We start from the raw sequence: 19,744 nt of genomic DNA, 5'->3' as shown, positions 1-19,744 counted from the left end.
GCCGCTTATGCTTCAGCGCATTATGCACATCCCTGAGAACCTGGCAGTAATATGCACTATTGATGGTGGTACCACTGGGCAGAAAATCAACATGAACAACGCCAGCCCCGAAAACCGTGTTTGTCCCAGAAAACCGTGGCCATGACCTTACCCGCAGACGGGGTGCTTCGAAACTTCTCGAGAGCTGGCGAGCCGGGTGCTTCCACTGTTTTGATGTGCGTTGAGACTCAGGAGTGAAAGGGTGCACCCACGTTTCATCGCACGTGATGATCCGATCAAGGAACAGCTGTCCTTCAGTGTCGAAACGGTGCCTTAGCTCTTGGGAGATTTCCAGTCTTCTCTGCCGGTCAAACACGGCAAGCTGCCTCGGAACCCAATGGGCACTAACTTTCGTAAGCTGGAGGTGTTCATGAATGATAGAGTTCAACGTTCCCACAAAAAGGTCCGTCTTTCGAGCCAGTTCGAGACATGTTATCCGTCGGTCCTTGAGGATCAGGCGCTCCATAAGTTTTCTCCACAAGTGATGTTCTCATGAACTCAGACACTGGACTCTGAGCCGCCCCGGCTGGGATCGTCCTGCACTGTTGTACGGCCGTCTCGGAACCGTTTGCACCACTCAAATGCTTTGCTGCGGCTAAGTGTATCCTGGCCATACTGAGTCTGAAGCCTTCTGTGAATTTCAGATGTCTTTGTGCCTTCATACACGACAAACTTCATAACAATTCGCTGTTCGATGTGCGCGCTCACCTCGTTGTTGCCGTCTTGTCCAGCACGTGTCTTCTGTTTTGTGCAAACTTTGGACCACCACATGGTGAACGCGTTGGCCTGTCGCGTGTGGAAATGACGAAAAAGAAGTAACGCGAACCATTTGTACACTCAGGAGACAAGTCCCGGTTTGACTTGAACAGCCCTCGTAGGACGACAATGAATTTCACTGAAACTCACCTGAAGCAATTTTCAAGCTGATACATTGTATCCAATTATGTATTTCCAATGTACGATATTAAAGCATATTCTAAAAAGCATTTCTACTAAAGCATATTCGTAAAGGAAAAATACTTAACCACAATGGATTTCTATCCTATTTCATGGCACAGCATCAGATCAAGGTTATTCAAATAATGTTAAAGAAGTAACCGTGCAAATTATCAGTCAAACGGTGAAGCTGGCTGCAGTACACTACAATGTGTCACATGTAACAATATTAGTATACCTCAGTGTTTCCAAAACTGCCACATGAACCTTAGGGAGGCCGCAACGTCCGAGCGGGGGTTACACCACTAGGGGAAAAGAGAAAGCAGATGAAGTGAACGCAATATGCGACAAAACTAAGGAAACTATCTCACTGCTACTGCAATGTATTGAAATTGTTTTACAAAACTGCAAGTTCAGTTCAGCGCACAAACACGCGGGAACCGAGCAAAGGTACAGCAACGCTTTCCATCGAGTCCGTCGCATTATTTCTGTCTCACGACGAGACCCCCGAACCTACAGCATACGTCACTTGCGCACAGTCGTATGCGATTTATGTTATTGTATATGTGTCAGAGCAGAGCTCAAGCTTCCCAAACAAGCGCACGTGCACACGCGCACACACACACACACACACAGGCACAGACGAAGAACTGTGAACAGTTTGGTGTAAACTCCAGAAAACGACAACAGCTGACTGCTGATTTCATGGGCGCGGTCATGCGAACCGCGTTGGGGCAGTTCAATGTTCAAGAGAGGAGCAATTTTAGGTGAACGCGAAGGTGGCGCTAGTGTTGGGCGCAACAATTTGCACTTCAAACGACGTGGATGCTTGCTTGCTCATCTGTCATTACTTGGGCTTGTAATTCACATCAGGGCTCAGCAAAGGCTGCTAAATGCCGATGGCCGGCACAAGAAAAACGTGTTTGCAATGGTTTTCCTCCCGTTGCGGTTCCAGAGAATATACCTTTTTCGCCGCTCCCTTCGTTCCTTCCTTTGCTGTTTCCTTTTGTTTTTCTTTGTCGTTTTTTACTGTTGGAGCCCTGGATTGGAAAGCTTCTCCCGTTTAGTTTAGGGATCGTCGTAAGTTTGGATAATCAGGGGCGTCGGAACGTGGGGGCAGGGGGGACAGTCCACCCCCTCCTAGAGTTTTCACCGTGGCTGTGACCCCCCCCCCCCCCACTCTCCGAACTTTCGCTCAAGGGTCCCGCCACGCCATGTTTTGTCCGCAAGTCTCATCAGAGACAGTTTTCCTCATTATTTTACCGCAGAATGAAAATGAACACCGGTTTAAAAAGTAGTACGTAATAGACGATGAAAAAACGAAATTCACCCGAACGGGTACTGTATTCCAATTCTACGTGATAATGTATGTGCATACCTACTACGCGGACAAGGTTGCCGGGATACAATATATACACTTTGGACGAGTGTTCCAAGGTCTGATTCTGCTGCAGGTAATCGTCGAGATACGCTGGCGCCAAAAATAATATTCTCAGGCTGAGAGCTCAGGTAGAATGATACAGGTAGAACGATGTGAAAGCAGCAGAGCTCTCAGCCTGAGAATATTATTTTTGCGCCAGCGTATCTCGACGTTTACGTGCAGCAAAATCAGACCTGAACTCGAACAGAATCAGAACTCGACTGCTCCGCTGCTGCCTCCAGACTAGCCACTGCCTCCCTCGCTTCCTTGGTCTTAAATGCGCACTGCCTGCTTCGGGTGAGCTGATAACGCAGGTGCCGGTGCCGCCATGCCCCCATGAATCACGACACTTGCGTGACTTGCGATAAGCGTTCCGACAGGGTGATGGCGTCCCACATCTCCCCCTCCTCAAAACTCCGCCAGGTCGGCGATGTCCAGCAAAATGTCTTCGGCGTTGCGTACTCCGACATTTGGCGCTAGCAGCTGGGGGCGTACCGGTGAATGCAGAGGACAGCCGAGGCCAAGTTTTGTGGTGCCGGCAGCCCCCCACAGCTCTCGCAAAATCTGTATCAAAATCCGTGTTACTGCGCACGGAGCAATCCGTGCCTCTCTATTGGTCGGGCGCCACAAGCGTGTCCGGATTGGTTGCCGGAATTTGAAAACTGCACTTCCCGCTTCCTCGCCTGCGTGCTGCGTACTCCCTCGGCGGTTTCATTTGAAATTTGAACGGCGGACGCCGGGTCGGCGGTGTCTTTCGTTGGGAGGCAAGCGCGTTCGCCGTCTTATCCGTGTATTATGGTGTCTTCGATCGTGTTGTACTGCCCCTCGATACAAGCATCGGTCTACGACCAGCCAATCGGATTTCACAGTGAAGTGTTGTCGTGAATTCTGGCTCGATGAACATGTTCGAGCAAGAAAATAGAATTCATGAAGCACCAGCATTTAATGTTTGACCTGTAGCAGGCAAGGACATCATGATCAAGAGATTGTGCGCAAGTATGTGACAGTTGTTCGTTGCTGGGAATAAGCTGTGTCGATATGCGTGTTTTGCAAGTTTGAACTCTAGGAAGTGCTACGCCTGTACTTGTTTGTTGTAATACTGGATTCTACGCTCAGTGCATGTAAATGCGTCAACCTGCCGACTGTGTCAGTATAATGACTTAAATAAATTTCTGTTAATTACGACACTTTTCACAGTTGGTTGGGGATCATGGAATAACTTTACGGCGTGCATGAAAGCTAGTAGACTTAGAGGTCAGGGGTAGCCGGTACAGGCCAGTATGGAAAGCAGAAGTCAGCAACAGCCAGAACCGGTCGGGTTGCGAGCCGGACGGAAAGACTTCTGATTGGAGGATTGAGGGAGCAACAGCTGCATTCTCATTGCCCATGTGCCCAGTGTTGTGTGAATTTACCTATACTATGGGCTCTCTGGGGAGTTGGTGAGAGCTGGTTCAGGCGAGTCCTCGGCTGGAGGGGTACCGTGAAGTGTCCCCGACGGAGGATGCTGCTGCTGTAGACGCTGGGAATGGAGAACGCCGGAGCAGTGGGTTGACGGGTGGATGAGTGCATGGTACTCCGCACACGGAGCACAGGTGCTGCAGTTGCCGAGAAGTTTTCCTTGACGAAGACGCTGACGTAGACTGACAAGCCGTCCGTGGTCCTACGGCTACGAGGGGCCGCAGGACGGCGGGTAGAGAAATGCCGCATCTCCATAAAAAACAAAGAAAACATCGCCTTGGAGGTTTACGGGGGCGAAGTTTATAACGAGGGAACCCCGGTAATCCGCCCAGGGATGTCCTATCTTCAGCGGGTTGAGACTCCGTGTCGATGGGATGTTGAAAAGGTTGGGATCGCGACGAACTTGTGCCGGAGTCATCTTGCCGTTCGTCCTGCTCCAAGATGCGATCGATGAATTCCTTGAGGTCTGTGATGTGAACTGGGCCAGACACTTCGCTTGTACTGCAACGTTCAAGTCTATAAGCAACGGGAGTAAGTTGCGCACTCACCCGGTAAGGCCCGTCCCATCGGTCCGCGAGAGAAGCCCTTCGCTGCGTCGCTAAGTGGATGCGTCCACCTCAGGACTAAGTCTCCTACACTGTATGTTACCTGGCGTCGACCCTTGTTGTACTGGGATGATTGGTCCAGTCGTGCACCCACAAGATTCTCACGTGCACAACGAACTGCAGTTGAAAGACGGTTGCGAATGTCTTCCGCATATCGTGCATACGGGTGACGGGGTTGTTCCCTCAGTGTTCGTAGCGTGTTTTCGAGTGGAAATACTATTTCCCGTCCAAAATTGAACCCAGTAGACCTATTTTCTGTCGTACGAGTGGCGAAGCCAATCTCTGTTAGACGCGCGCCCCAATCCTTATGCCTGGTGGTAAGCGTTACCTTCATCATTTTGATATTCCTATTGAACCGCTCAGTTATGTTTGCCTGAGGGTGATAGGGGGACGTCTTCTTATGTCGAATACTCAATGCCGAGCATGTGTCGACGAACACCTTACTTGTAAAGTACGAGGCGTTATCCGTGATAAGCTGGTCCGGGAATCCGAACCGCGAAAAGACATCGAGCAGTCGATCCCAGATCCAAGCTGACACCAACTTCCGCAGGGGATAGAGCTCAACCCACTTCGTGAAGTGATCTGTAATGAATAACAGGTATTGGTTACCACGGGGACTTCTGGGGTATGGCCCCATTACGTCACATGCGACTATCTGCCAAGGCTCCTGACTGACAATCGGTTGCAGCAATCCTGGCGGCTGTCCGCCCCTAGGTTTCGACTTCTGACACACTGGACAGCTGCGAGTAAACAGCAAAACATCCTGTCTCATGACTGGCTACGTTGCGATACGACATAATTTAGAATAAGTCTTGCTGCCGCTACCGTGACCTGCCAAAGCAGAGTCATGGAAATATATGAGGAATAACTTACGTACCTTTCGTGGTACTACGATCCTGAAAGGGTTGCCACCGATCGATCTCCTCGTCGTCCGCCTCGAGGATGTACCTCACCAGAAGACCATCCTCGCTCAGCTGATAGGAGTCGAACCTCTCTTCAGCGTCTCCGGCGTCCGCTGGCCCCATAGGCTCCAGCCACCTTACTACACGCTGACAGAGTCTGTCCATCCTCTGGGCTTCCACGATGTCCTTCCGGCTGACGATGTGTCGCCACGCCAGCTCTCTGTCCGTTACGGCTTGTCCAACCGCGGCTACGAGCTCCTGCGTGGTAACGACGTCCTCCAGGTGCAGAGGTGCTCGGGACAGCGCATCTGCCACTTTGTTAGAGGTCCCTCTCCGATATTCGATCGAAGTCGTACCGTTGCAACGTCAGACTCCAGTGCAAGTCTTGCGGCGGTACTTTTCAATCTACTCAGCCAGGCGAGTGCCTGATGGTCAGTCTGGATTGCAAATTTCGCACCATCCAGATACATGTCAAACTTATTCAGTGCGAACATGATAGCTAGGCACTCTTCTTCGTCACGGTATAATTTCGTTCAGGTGATGTCAGCGTGCGGCTTGCAAATGCCACAGGCCGAAGTTCACCATCGTGCTGTTGCAACAACACTGCGCCCAGTCTATAATCGCTCGCGTCTGTCTGCATTACAAATGGGCGATTAAGATTTGGGAGATAGACAGGTGATCTGCGCTATTGCTTCCGTCTCGGCGGAGAATGCATTCTCCTGTGCTTCTCCCCACGACCAGCGCGCACTTTTCCGCAATAGCCAGGTTAATTGCTGCGTCATGTCTGAACACCGCGGTATGTATTGTCTATAAAATCCAATCATACCAAGGAAGCGCTGCAAGCTCTTTACATCCTGCGGGCGAGGGTAGTCTAGGATAGCCTTCAGCTTGTCCTCGTTCGGCCTGACCGTGCCGGACTCCACTGTCAACCCGAGCAGGTCGATGCGGTTAGTCGCCAACTGCATCTTTCGAGGACTGACTGTCAACCCAGCAGCTTGCATGCGTCGCAACGTACACTTTCAGGTGTGAAGGGTGTTCCTGGAATGAACGTGAAAAAATTATTACGTCATCCATATAACCCATGCCGAAGTTGTACTTCGCATCGCCAAGCACCTCGTCCATCATTCGCTGAAAACTAGCCAGGGAATTGGAGAGTCCGAAGGGAAGCCAACTCAAACAGTCCCCTATGACAGGTAAATTCTGTCTTTTCAACATCATTAGGTGCTATCGGTATCTGCAGGAATCCTCGACAGCAGTCCAAGATACACTCGTACACCTCGTACACTCCAGCGTGTACGAGGGAGTCTATAGAGTGAAACGGATAGGAATCTCTCAACGTCACCTCGTTCAACCGGCGATAGTCCACGCATAATCTTGGGGTTCCATCTTCCTTCGGAGCGAGTACCACCGCTAGTACCACGGGCTGCGCGAGGGTCTCACAGCACCCGTCTAGATCATTTCGTTCAGCGCAGCATCGAGCAACTTGCGCTTGTGGACGCTGAGCGGCCGCGGGTTGCATCTCCAAGGCCTCGCGTCGCCGGTGTCTATGCCGTGTTCCAAGACGTCGATCAAACCTGGTTTTTCCGTAAACATCCGAGAAAAGGGTAGCAATGCTTGCTCCAGCATTTCTCTCGTTGCTCTGAGGTTCCTGGACATCCTCGAAGACCCTCATCGAAGGCAGCAGTTGCACCTACAGGCGTTCGGTATTCTGTTCCGTGATGATTCTGTGTTCCAACGGGCAGTAATGGTCCAGCACCGCGAAGTACTCCAGCGGCTTGCTGCTTAGGTTCATCGCTGTTGCCAGTCGGTTCCCTGTTTCGTTTGAGCAGTCGTCCTGGGTTCCCTCACCAGTCCGACGTTGGTCCGCTCCAGGGGTTGTCCACTCCAGGAATGGGTAGAAAGTACTGCTGTATGCATGCTGGTAGCCTCCGCGACGCAAGTCCAGGGCAGGTCCCATCAGGATAATGAAGGCACGTCCCAGGATCATTGCTCCTGCCAGTCCAGGAAGGTAAACGAAGCGTTGTCTGACCCGATGTCCATCGACAGCCAAGGTAAGGCGTACCGCGCCACCGGCAGGTACAACCGCATCAGAGGCGAGCCTTAGACGAGTCCTGATCGTCCGTACAGAGATGATTCGCTCCCGGCACCATCGTGGATGGTGTCGCCGATTGCTGCTCCGGTGTCCATCAAACCTGCAACGTCTTTGCCCAGAACGCGCACCACGATGAACGGTCCAATGTTGCAGATGTCTTGCAATCGGCACACAAGTGGGGCCGAGGCCACTGTATTATCAGAAAAGATAGCACGGTTAGAAGTAACTTGCCTCTCATCAATGTTCGCTCCGGCCGACGACGGGGTTGCGTAATCTGCGGTTACCGCCGTCGGCGTTCCGAGTTTCCCTGGGGGGTTCTTTCGGGGATGGCCGATGTACAATGCGGGCAGTCCCGACGGATGTGTCCGTGTTCCCCGCAACCGAAACAACGCGGTCTCCCAACGTTTAGTCCATTAAAGCGCGGTGGGGTTGATCCCTCAGTCCTGTCGTTGCGCCGGTATCCTGACGTTCGGCGACGTTCGCTATCGCTCTGTCCTGCGCTCGAAGTCTTCTCAACAAGCCTCGCCCGGTTCCTTTGCTCGTGCGCAAAAGGATCGAGTGAGCGGTGTGAAGGACCTGCCGACGGTCCGCTATTCGGTCCTGCAGGCCAACGGGGATGCAGCTCCGTTGCCTGTACCGGTCCGCCCCATGCACAACTAGACTCCAGAGTCTCCTCCGGTCTAGGGGGTGGGCGGTAACGCAGTTCGGCTAGCAAGTCGGCCTACATGCTTCTCGCTTCTGTAGCTAACTCCGACAGGGAAGTAAACCTTCGACCCCGTAAATATGGCTTGAACCGAGGGTGGCACTGTCGGATAACGCGTGCCACCTTCTCTTTTTCGTCTACGAGAGGGTACGCTCTTCGATACAGTTCCTGAATCGTCCAAATGTATTCCAAAAGGCTCTCATCACTATGCCACGTTCGTGCTGCAAGCTGCGAGGAGGATCTCGTCCCGAAACTGCTCCTTGAATACGCTCATCAGGCGCGTTTACATGAAGGCGACATAAGTCGACTGGGCGAGATAGGTCGATCGATCTCCCCTCTCCATGTAAACCCGCCTACATCGACCTAAAGGGGACGTCAACGCAGCAGAAATAAGTCGCTACGTTGGCGTGGTGTCGTCTGTCGTCTGCGTCTACGACTGGTGTCGTCTCGCCTTTGCCATGTAAACCGGGCAAGTCGACTGTGCCGACGGTTTCCGCTATGTCACAACCGCATCTGCCGCCGTGCTCCGCCCGCAACATAAATATGGCGACGGATGGATGGTGCGATGGTGCTTGTGGGGGTGAGTATAGGGCTGTTGCCAGACTGGCATGCAATGCAGCCAAAACAAGACTCGTTCCAGGTGTAGATTTATTGACTGGGCCGTCGGTAGAAGGCTTTAATGTTTATAGGTGCAGTAAAGGAAGTAACACACTGATCAAACAGTATGCAATTGCAAAGTGACCACTTTAGTGCCTTGGTGGCGCTGTCATCGACTGAGTCGACTGAATTGCCCGGCTGACTAAGGCGCATCGCTTCCTGCCATGTAAACTGTCCCAAGTCGATCTTTGCGATCAGTCGACTGTTGCTTTCACTCAACGTATGCGCCCTTGTAAACGCGACTACAGCGAGAAATGGGGGCTGGGGCTGAAAATTTCAATTTTCAACAATGGACATTCGAATGGTACACTTCTTAAAAGGGGCAGGGGTACTAGATCGTCCCTTTCAACGGGACGACGTTCCCCTCAATGCGCGTAATAAACGAGCTGTAGAACCGGCAGCTGCTTATGCGTCACTCTTTTACGGGCTGTGAAATTCAGAACGGATATTTGACCTGCGTCTTGCCGTATATGGTGGGGCAAAACACAGACACGTTGTCTTTCTCGTACTCTCCATGCACATATTGTTCTGCATCATCACGATGAAATTGAGAAACCCTTTGACGGTCACTTCCACGTACAGAAGACCGGTTCTGAGCGCGCAATGTTGCTGATGTTGTGTGTCTGCGTTCTCTTCCGTCCTGTTAAGTCCGCTATATTAGGCAGCGGCGATTGCTAAGGCTTACACACCAGTCCCCGGGGCTCTCTTGGAAGCAATTAGTCGCCGCATTCAGGACGCGGTGGTCATGTCCGAAAGGTTACAGGATATGCCTGTCATTCTCCTGCAATTAACCACAGGAAGAACAGCTCCTCAGACTGGGTGACTTACTGACAAAGTGACACGATAACTTAAGAAAAAGACCGGAAGCATCGGTGTTCACCGTTCAACCAGGCAACAAGCTTTGTTGTTGAAGCTTTCTTGTTTTATTTTCTTTCTTTTTTTCGTGAGAAGAAATGTATGCACCATTTCTTCTGCACGTAGTGTCGCGCAGCCAACATTGGTTCCTGGCAGTCATTGGAAAGTGCTGGTTTCACAAGTTTCCACAATGCCTGTGTAAAGGCACATGCCACGTAATACTCAAGGAGTCTTTCAACCCTTATGCCCCTTTGGGAAGGCCGGTTCAGCATTTTCAAGCGATGAGCGCTGCCTGAGCAAACAGAAAAACCAAGAAACTTTGTGCACGATCTACCCTCCGATATATTGGAGAGATTATTTGGCTCCTTTTGGACTCTACGTGCAGTCCAATGAGACGAAGACTGGCTCCAGAAGTATGCTGGCAGGCTGGCAACCTGCAACAAGATTGAGTGGGTGTGAATGCCTCCGTCCGAAGGTGCTATACGGCAGTTGAGGTGGCCATACATGGCTATGTGACTGAGGCTTTTTGTCAAACAGTGTCTGCAGCTTCATCAGCAGCTGTGGGTAATGTAGGTCAACATACATGGAGAGCTTCATGTACATGTACAGAAACTGGCCACCGTCACCAGCCACATGTCGAGCAATACCGAATATGGACCATCTATTGGTATCCTACTTTCAGTAGTCAATAGGTGCTCACAGGGGAATACAGCATACTTCGAGGGGATTCTGACATCAAGACATACCGAAAACCTGGACGCCTCAGACGCCGAACCAGGGAAAAAACACTGCGCAGTGTCAGGCAGTTGGTTTGCTCAGGAAGCAAACCTGGTGCTGAAACTGAAGGGTGCTGATGTAACTGCACCACTCGTCGAGCCACAAGATTGAATCACTGATCACCTGTGAGATCATGCAAGCAGAAGAGGATTTCATACACAAATCCCTTCCGTACGCAAACACGTTTCGGTGCACAGTAAACTTTTTACTTTGTTAGAGTAAATAGCTTGTCCCATGGCGCACGCCTTTTTGGTGTTGCTTTTATAATCAAATGATGGGTGTTTTCTAATGCACCCTTTAGTTAAGTGTATTCCTAATAAAACACTGTTATAATGGGCGTTTGAAAACAAAAACACCCTTAAAAGTGGAGTATTCTATTGAAAACACATTTAATGATGGAATTGTTTGCTGGCAAATATCCCTCGCAAATAGCTAGTGTAATACAAGCTTCCGCGGGAGCATGCCGAGACCAGTGGCCGAGACATACAGTTCGACGTTCTTGCTTCTATGGCAAGCACCACCCTGAACACGGCAGACTACCAGCCGTGGTTCCATCGTAGAACCTAAACCGGAGCGCAATGCGTCGCAGGCACGCCTCGTTAGCTTGGTAACACTGTGGGACCAACGTGAGTGCCGAGCCTTGAAGAGACTTCGGGCACCCTCAGTAGCCTATATTCCCAATTCAAATGGGGTGTATAAAAGGTGTATTAGACGGTAAACACCTGTTTCAACGCACCACTTTACACCCTTGATGGTCGACATTGAATCAAACGTGGTGTATGTCGATATTACACCTTTAGTAATGCTCTTCTTGCACCGTTTGCGGAATAGAAAATGGTGTTTTTATAAGAATACACCTTTTTTGAGCAAATAAAGGTGTAAAATGATCTACTGTGTGGTTTACTACAGGCAACCTAGCACGAAAGGAGCAAGGTATGCCCGACCCGAAAGTGTAGACACTCGGAACAGCTTGACCATCTACCGGGTAACAGGCTTGTTGCTTGAGACTGGTGTAACTTGTTGGTCATATTTTGTTGCAATGTGTCGTTGCCAGGGGACAGCACTTGCCGTTTTAGTTTTTGTGCTCGCGGATCTCGAGACATGCCATCTCGTTTTTCTATTTCGGCTCACTTTCGTTCTTGGCCTGTCTCATTAAACAAGCCTGATCCCCTCGACTCCGAGTCTGCGTCCCTGTTTGCTTCTACCGTCTTCCGGCTCCTGCACAACATAACTTGCTACTAGGCTTGTAGATGCACATTCCTAGTACGTGAAAAACAGATAGTAATAGTTAGTTTGTAAAGCTCCCCTTTCCGCCATTTTCGTCTATTACGACTAGAATTCGTACCATTCTCCGTTTTCTTCCGTATTATGTAATAATCATATATAAAATTCCTGAAACTGACGTTACTGAGGCTACTGTGCAGCGACGTTATCCCTCAAAGAAGAGATCTTGTGCAGTCTTATCGCCGTTCAACGATAACACCTAAAGTCCGGCACTAATTAGTGTAATGTCCCTGCATTTTGTTGCAATGCACGGTACGTTTTCGGATGCGATAGGTTAAGCTGCGATTCACTCTGTATATCTTCTAGTATTTAAAACCGGCGGCCCGCTACCGGGAAGAAGCGGTGCGGTTCTTCATCACTTTAATGGAAGGTGTGGAGGAGGAATAAGGGTCAACCATTCTGCAGTTTTCAGTAGAAGCTTCGGAAAGGGCAGGTTCATGGCCTTCCCGCATCATTTGAGCACGTTACCTTCAAACAATGCCGTTGCCGTTATTCCGATACCCCTCCATCCAAGTCCACACCAACCCAACAGCCGTAACAACCACGGTGCACGAATAACAGGCGGACGCTGTGGGATCCCACTTGCTCTCCTGGAAAGTGGGTTGCTTGGGTGTTTGCAGGGCATAATTCATCAGGAACAGTTACTCAGAGGGGAGGGCAAGCGCAGGTAAAAACGGTGCTCTCATTGTAACGGCACAGTAGCAAAAAGCAGCACATGCAGCGAAACAGGTGTGCGAATCTCAGTGGCGAAGTTAATTCAGCGCTTCATAGCATCTGTCTTTCTGTACGCCTCCACCAGCGCGCTCACTACCGGTAATAGGAATATGTCGCTGGGCTACTTTGCTTTTAAATACTGCTTTGCTTTCATACCAGCTGTGAAGAACCAGATGCGACTGCTTAACCGCGTCCCAAACGTGTCCCAAATGGACGTAAACAGCCCAGGCGTTACACAAACGTTATGATTTCGGGGGCGCCGTACAGTCAGTACAGTTTAGAGTGTCTAATGTAACACCGTCGATCGCTTCTCGGTCGCTTCTGGGAAAGTGGGAAAATGAGCACGGAGTGAACACAGATGCTCGTCTTCTCCCGATTGGTGGTTGCTCTGTCTTGGGAGTCCTTTAGTGGACGCTCCCTTGAACCGTAGCTTCCTTCCTTCTGCCGTTTCGGCGTGACCCTTGTTTTTTTCTTCGGAGGCTGTAAATGTCTCTTCCCTTGGATTCTTATCGAGACAAAACCGAAGAGGCAGTTACAGCCCGACCACGACCAGAATTTATAATTTTCCCGACTTCGCGAAATCTCGTTTTCTGTACTCCACTGATGTTCCGCGTGTTCCGTGTACCCGTAATCGCTTTCATGTTCGTTTAATGACGTACAGCTTTTATTGTTCATTAACGTCTGTCTCCCACTTTGAACAAATCACGGGATCGAATGATAGCACTTGGTAGCAAGGATCCGTTTCTTCGGCTGTCCAGAGCGACGCTCCCGTATTTAGCTGGCTAACCTTTTCAGTGACTTTCATCGTTAATTTCTTAGGGAACTTGAGGCCTTGTATGTGATTGATGTTCTGAGGCTGGAACAACATAGAAAGGACAGTTATCCCACTATTTCCGCCCACACGCCCAAATTTTGCGGCACCATTTTCTCCCACGAGGCCCGGTAGCCCGTCTCTGTGGCTATGACAGCTGAAAGCACGTTTGCGATTGGCTAAGGCCGTTGGGAACACTATCGATGAGCAAGCAGCGCGAGCAAGCGAGCCGCAACAAGGGTGAGCCGATAGTGCACTTTTCCTGCAAGAAGCTGTCCCATATACTGCTCTCCCAAGAGGGGCGCAAAGACCGGACCGCAGGAATACGGAGTGGGGAGAGGCCTGCTTATCTTCCCCAGGGGCGACACAACGTTTGTTTCAATGCAGCGCACACTTCCAACTTCGAATATTTCCACAGTCATTAACGAAAGAGGAATAAGTGCAATCGCAATGAAACTGCAAATGCACTTGACGAATCCAGGAATAAAAAGAACTGATCTCGAAAAAAAAAGAAAATGCTCTGCCGGGAATCCCGAATAACGCTCACCTTCAGAAGGTCATGCCCACGAGCATGCTCTGCGCGGTGGCGTTACGTAATGGATGATGTAGGGGTGCAGGCAGTCTACGTACCGTAACGTTGCAGCTGAAATGCGGATCTATAACACAATGTTGAGCTGAACCACTGCAGTGTCGGCAGCGCCGATATTATATACCTATCGTACATCGTATATACCTATCGCAAGCACATCGTTACGATTTCCAAAGACATCTATATATATATATATATATATTCTTTCTTTTCTTTTTCCCGAAGAAGGCAGAGCTTCCGCCGTAACGTAGACTTCCTCCCTAACTTTTATAATTTTTAAGTTTGAATAAACCCCTTTTCTGTTACTTCCCCTACTTTCGTCTTCTGTCTCCCATTTATTTCAACTATAATTACGTAGCCGTCCGATCCAACTCCAACTTTTCAAGATATATATATATATATATATATATAAAGAGGGGGAAGCCATTAAAAAAATAAGTAAATGATGCTAGACCTGTTTGAAATTCAAACTTACAGATTAAAATGGCTTCTATGGCTGCACGTAGAGAAACAGATACTCATTGAACGATGCGACAGTACCAGAGGACACGTGTTTCGCCGTGTTTGCGGCTCGTCGGCCCTGGGTAGCTGCGCATCGTTCGGGATTGGCAAACCAGGGGTCACTCAGCGAGCGATATACACCTGGGAGGGTGACTGAGCACTCCTCAATGCCACAGTGCAAGCCAGTGAATTATAAAGAGGGGGAAAAGCCATTAAAAAAATAAGTACATGATGATGATCTTCCCGACGCGTTTTTCCCGCTTCTTGCCCAACACAGCAAAATATAGCTCGAACCGGCCTTCTCGTGATGTCACTGAATGAACTGAATGTCGTCTATGCTGTAATACACACACTATGTTCACTCATCGCACACACCTTGTTATAACTTGCTCAGAGACTGGCCGTTATTGAAAACTGAAAACCAAAATGAAAAATTTGGGGGTTGCTGGATGACGAAGATCGCGTACAAGGCGGTGCTGGAGGTGGTGGTGACAGAAAGAAACCTAAAGTAGCTAAAAAGGCCTAACACAACTGAATGTTCGAAATAACACCGAGGAGGAAATACCTCGCGCACTTGGGTGGCTGTTTTCCTTTCTTCAGTTTCGGTTTCGTATTTGTTTGAGAACGCGGCTCAATCCGCTGTGTAAATCTCACTTCCGATCCCTCACAGTTCGCATTAGGTCTGAATCCTTTAGCGAGCCGGTAACCGCTTAAATTTATTTCGATTCAGTTTCAGTTCGGTTCCGGTTGAGTGGTATTGTGTTCGGGTTCAGTTTTGGTTGCAATCCCTGATAACAACGGAGTACGGGAAACATATTGTAGTGGTTGTGACAATTTTGTATGTGTGCGTTTTGCTATCTAGTACAATGCTATCGCCACGACCTACTCTATACTAGAGACCTGGACAGCTAGCGATCCCCTATGGGAGAGACAGGTCACGGCTTAGTTACGTTAGTGACCGCTGCAAGCGCCACATAGCATTATTGGGGAGAGGGAATCACCCTTGCCACCGCCTTTAGTCTGCTACGCAGGGATACACAGGCTGTTGCTAAGCACGCGCTATTACCTCTCTTTATACTCTCTTATACTGCTTCGTCGTTGTCAACACAGCCTACCATACATCGCCGCGGTTTCGACAAGTCGCGGTTTCGATTGCCAGAACTACTACCCCGGTGCTGGGAGCATTGCGGATGTCCAGGTCTCTAGTATAGTAGTAGGTCATGGCTATCGCATTTCATATGTGCCAACTGCCAAAGTGCATTTTGAATCCAGTTTTTACGCTTACGTTTTGTGTTTTACAGCTGAACCCGACCTGAGTGAGACGTCACAGACATCGAGCACGTCCAGCACGACGTCGACCAGCACGACGTCGACGTCGTCCAGCACGACATCGGCGAAGCCGCCACCACCAACAAGTGCCCGTAAGTATCAGTCTTGCAATGTACTGTTGCGAGGAGACAGACAAAGTACGCAACTGCTCAGGAGGAGGACCAGAGCTCGCGAGATTTCGATTTGTCTTGCACGCGCGCTTCGGCGCTAGTGGCCTTGACGATATTGCCGCCACAGTGCTCCCCTCTAGAGAGTGACTGGTGGACGAGTGATATGTCAATAGGGTGGAGAACCAGGCGATGTGACGGGTTATAGACGTTGGAGGAGGCGGATAAGAAGTGGGGAGGGAAACAGCGAGGACAGACATCGAGTGGATGAGTTGGCTATCGATGTAGGCTGTTTTCAGGCGCTCGGTTCTCACGATATCCTCGTGACCATAATGCAGCACTGGGTCGATGTGGACTGGGTCGTCGAAGGACTTTGTAAGGGCTGGTGTGGGTGGCTTCCGTGTTGCGTCAGTCCGGACTAAGACAACTCCAGGTCCGGGTGTTGGTCGGTCTTGGAATAGTGTGAGGGTCGAGTAGAAGCTGGTCGGAGGGCGTTCATTGTACTGCGAAGACGAGAAACCTAGTCCGAAGTAGCGAAGGGTGGTTTGTTAGCTCGGGAAGACACAAGCTCAGCGGGAAGTCAGGCGGTAGAAAACTCGAAGGGACCAGGCGTGTATGTCGCTGGGTCTTGTCGCTTGTCGTGTATGTCTGCGTCATTAGAATATTAGCGTCGTCACTGGCGGCGGCATGTCGAACGTCGCAACCCCACCCCAACCTGGTACAGTGAATTAGAAGAGTACAGGTCGTTCGGTTTCGGAGTAGGGTTGCCACACTCTTAGAAATGAACTTCACCGCATAGCACGCTCCTAGCCAACCATAATCTCGAATGATACCGTTATCTGCCGTGATTTGTTGAAAACGGGAGGCGTACGCCCTTTTTGTGACAAGTGTCACAAAAAAGGCGTACGCCTCCCGTTTTCAGCAAATATACGATATCATTCGAGTTGATGGTTGGCTAGGACCGTGCTATGCGGCGAAGTTCATTTTTAAGAGTGCAGTTTATCCGTCGACCGTGGGGTGTTAGCGCAACGCAGTGGGCTGGCGGATATAGACCTATGAATCGATACAATGTATGGTATTTTTTTAACCGGACGTTGCTTCAGTTATCTCACGCGACAAATGACCGGGCGTCAGGCAGAAAACGAGTAGAAGTCTGTGACAGCCGGGTCCCGCTGAAAGGCGAGATAAGGGGGAAGGCCCCTAATTGGACGACTGGAATGCATAACGTTGCATTGCTAGAGGTCCTATCACTTTGATTGGCATTGTACCCTATGCCGTGCGAGCTCCCTCAAAGTAGGCGTTCTATGGGGAGCTGTTACTGCCACAGCGACCCCCATGTTTTGCCCTGTGCTGGATTGGACGAAGTGGGATGTGAACGACCGTACACTATTAAAAATGAATTTCACCGCATAGCACGCTCCTAGCCAACCACCATCTCGAATGATATCGTTATCTGTTCTGATTTGTTGAAAACGGGAGGCGTACGCCTTTTCTGTGACAATTATGAACAGCATAAGTGTCACAAAAAAGGCGTACGCCTGCCGTTTTCAACAAATCAGGGCACATAACGATATCATTCGAGATGATGGTTGGCCGGGAGCATGCTATGCGGTGAAGTTCATTTTTAAGATTGTACGAAAGCGCGAGTCGTCAGGATTGTACCTTCACCCAGAACCCCCCACGTAAACCTTGAATTCCGGACTGTTGAAATCCGAGCAACCGCACTCCAGAGAGGTCGACCGAGCATTTGGCAGAATGAGGCCAGGGGGCGCTGTAAGTGGGGGGCGCTGCTGACATGGGAGGGCGGGATAACGTTCGTTTCCCCGTTGCACCATTAGCTTTTTTCTTCCTTCTACAAATTTTGTCATCTCCATATTTGTTTGCTATTTCTGCTGTGCGCTCGTGTTTTGAAAGCAACCTCGGTGATAAACTGCTAGGAACGCGGTTGTGGGCAGATCGCCTTCAACTCTCGGATGAAACCCAGATCAGTAACCCAAGAAAACCAAGATAGATCGGTATAGGGATCGCCATACCGCGATTTAATTACTGCTAATCGGCATGTGTTTCAAATTGATATTCGTTTATGCGGAAATAAAACCATCACCATTTAGTACGAAGTAGACCTGACGAGGGAAGTGAATTCTATTTCGTTCGGACAGAGGCCGAGTCACGTGATGAGGAGTACTAAGTGAGCCGTAGTGGTACTTTTATTCGGCATTTTCCTATCATGTACTACCAAACTGGTTCACGACAGAAAAATAGGAAAATACGGAAAGGCAATTTGTCTCGAACGAGCATTCTTTTAGGAGCCGAGCCATTGTGAACAAGCTTCAAGTGTTTGCGGGTTATTATCAGAACTAGGGATGGGCTAACCGAATCCGCGAATCCTTCACAGGGATTCGAGATTCGGGAATCCGAATCCCGGTGCCCAAAACGCTGAATCGAATCCACCAGCCGGTACGTTGCTCTTGGCTCTCATTTAAGTCACATATAACATGGTAAACAACACATGTAAACAATAACAACAACACGTTAAATTCCATTTAGGAAGAAATATACGGGTATGTTTGCTCTTGAAAGTGAACTATTATTTAATTTGTTTCTCGTTAAACAAAGATATCAAATTCTGCTTCAAAGCCTAGAGTTTTTCCCTTGGCTTTCTAACTACTTTTTTTCAAGGAGCCGAAAGATCCGAGATTCGTAAGATTCATAGATTCGCAGAACCTTCATTGGGTTCGGATACGGATTGGATTGAATCCACCCCATCTCTAATCAGAACCAATACATTCAGGTTGTTCTAGGTGTCTCCCGGTGCCACTAGACACACAACACAGCTAATTGCTTGCATTACATGTAAATGGGAATTATGCATCTGATTCAGTTCATATTCACGAGTAAGTAGTTAACTGGCAGGGGTTCATCGCGCTTGCAAGAAAGCCCTCCAGTCATACCAAACATGACCTACCGAATAGTGTGATGCAAACTAAATTGGTGCAATGTGGCATTCTGTACTGTATTGAAAGGGACAGTCTCGTTCAGCCGGGCTAATGCGCACGAGGACTATCAACGAACTCGTATTCACGGAATTTCTCTAAACGTTGCGTAATATCAGACGACGAAACCTTCACTCTCAAGCAACGTCACGCATGACATTGGTCTCCGGGTAAGTCGCTCATTGGCTGAGCGAAGAATAAAATGGCTGTTTGCAGTTACCGCAGCTGTCATGGCAGTTGCAGCTCGCAGAAGGATTGTGGGTTGTCATCCTCATGAGCTCCCATTTGCTCGCGAAGTGGGGACAGCTCAGATGTAACAAGAGCTGCAACCACAGACATCAGACAGATCTCCACCACGAGCCGTTGATGCTGACCGTGCACTAACTGTGGGGTTGACTGAAAATGCGGCGCGTAATCGGCTACGCGTCTCTTTCACACGTTTTCTTTCCGCGAGCACATAATGCGGATTTTTAATAAACACGCGCTCCTTCTCCACGTACGTCGACGTAGTTTTTGGTTGGTCTCGGCTGCATGCGACCGTCAGTGACGACGACTTGTGGGTGGGGTTGGCCTACAGCTACCACCAATTAGGCTGCGAGTTCACACGTCCCCGCAGTCATTTTTGAAAGTCGTCCACTCATCCAATCCCCCGCAGGGTGATGAAGCCATTTTGTTATTGTTGCGGTATGCTGTGCAATCTTTATCAGTATGTCTATTTTCAACTCTACGAGAGACATTTTAAACGGTTTGAACCAGTTTTCGTGTGCTGTGCCCATCAGTGTACCACATGTGAGAGGTAATGTCAGGTTCCGCCGATGGCTTGCTCCTCCTTCCTTCCTCTCGCTCCGTAGCGTTTACACTTCATAGCTACAAGGAACAATGCAGCTCATTCTTTACTGTACCAAAAAAAGTCCTGGGAAAATGCGTACAACATACAAAAGGCTTCTGGCCGTACTGCTTGCGGATGTCACG

The 19,744-nt window shown here is 49.6% G+C and overlaps 1 long non-coding RNA gene across 1 annotated transcript in view; it reads left to right on the top strand.

Annotated features, from left to right (window-relative positions):
• LOC135374639 (uncharacterized) overlaps positions 1-15,758 on the top strand; it is a 75,300-nt gene extending 59,542 nt beyond the window's left edge. Inside the window, exon 12 of the long non-coding RNA XR_010417037.1 lies at positions 15,645-15,758. This is a non-coding gene — a long non-coding RNA (uncharacterized LOC135374639). The remainder of the gene's footprint in view (positions 1-15,644) is intronic.
• The last annotated feature ends 3,986 nt before the right edge of the window (positions 15,759-19,744 follow it).

This window comes from Ornithodoros turicata, unplaced genomic scaffold (assembly GCF_037126465.1).
Source record: "Ornithodoros turicata isolate Travis unplaced genomic scaffold, ASM3712646v1 Chromosome88, whole genome shotgun sequence".
Taxonomy (NCBI): Eukaryota; Metazoa; Arthropoda; class Arachnida; order Ixodida; family Argasidae; genus Ornithodoros; species Ornithodoros turicata.
The sequence above is the reverse complement of the archived record's forward strand: the minus strand, read 5'-3'. Positions and strand labels throughout refer to the sequence as shown.